The following is a 1,090-nucleotide window of genomic DNA, read 5'->3' on the forward strand; positions in this document are numbered from 1 at the left end:
GCTGGTCATTTCTTACAGAACAATAATATTCCATGATATTCATATATCACAATTTGTTCAGCCATTCTCCAATTGGTGAGCATCCACTCAGTTTCCAGTTTCTGGCCACTACAAACAGGACTGCCACAAACCTTCTTGCACATACAGGTCCATTTTCCTTCTTTAAAATCTCTTTGGAAAAAAAAGGCTGAATGTGCTCCACTAAAAAATAAAATAAAATAAAATAAAATCTCTTTGGGATATAAGCCCAGTAGTAACACTGCTGTATCAAAGGGTATGCACAGTTTGATAACTTTTTGAGCATAGTTCCAAATTGCTCTAATAATGGCTGGATGTATTCACAATTCCACTAACAATATATCAGTTTCCCAGTTTTCCAACATCCCCTCCAACATTCTGCATTATCTTTCCCTGTCATTCTCTGACAGGTGTGTAGTGCTATCTTAGAGTTGTCTTAATTTGCATTTCTCTAATTAATAATGACTTGGAGCATCTTTTCATATGGCTAAAAATAGTTTCAATTTCGTCATCTGAGAATTGTCTGTTCATATCCTTGACCACTTATCAATTGGGGAATGGCTAGATTTCTTATAAAGTAGAGATAATACTCTATATATTGTGAAAATGAGGTCTACAAAGCCTTTGACTGTAAAATTTTTTTCCCAGTTTATTGCTTCTCCTCTAGTCTTGTCTGTATTAGTTTTGTTTGTAAAAACCTTTTCAATTTGATAAAATCAAAATTTTCTATTTTGTGATCAATAATGATCTCTACTTCTTCTTTGGTCATAAATCCCTTCTTCTTCCACAGGTCTGAGAGGTAAACTATCCTATGTTCTTCTAATTTATTTATAATCTCATTCTTTATGCCTAGGTCATGAATCCATTTTGACCTTATCTTGGTATGGTGTTAAGTGTCTGTAAATGCCTAGTTTCTACCATACTAATCTCCAGTTTTCCCAGCAGTTTTTGTCAAATAGTGAGTTCTTATCCCAAAAGCTGGGGTCTTTGGGTTTGTCAAACACTAGGTTATTAAAGCTATTGGCTGTTTTGTCCTTTGAACCTAATATATTCCACTGATCAACTAGTCTAT

The sequence above is a fragment of the Sarcophilus harrisii genome, chromosome 1 (genome assembly GCF_902635505.1).
Source record: "Sarcophilus harrisii chromosome 1, mSarHar1.11, whole genome shotgun sequence".
Taxonomy (NCBI): Eukaryota; Metazoa; Chordata; class Mammalia; order Dasyuromorphia; family Dasyuridae; genus Sarcophilus; species Sarcophilus harrisii.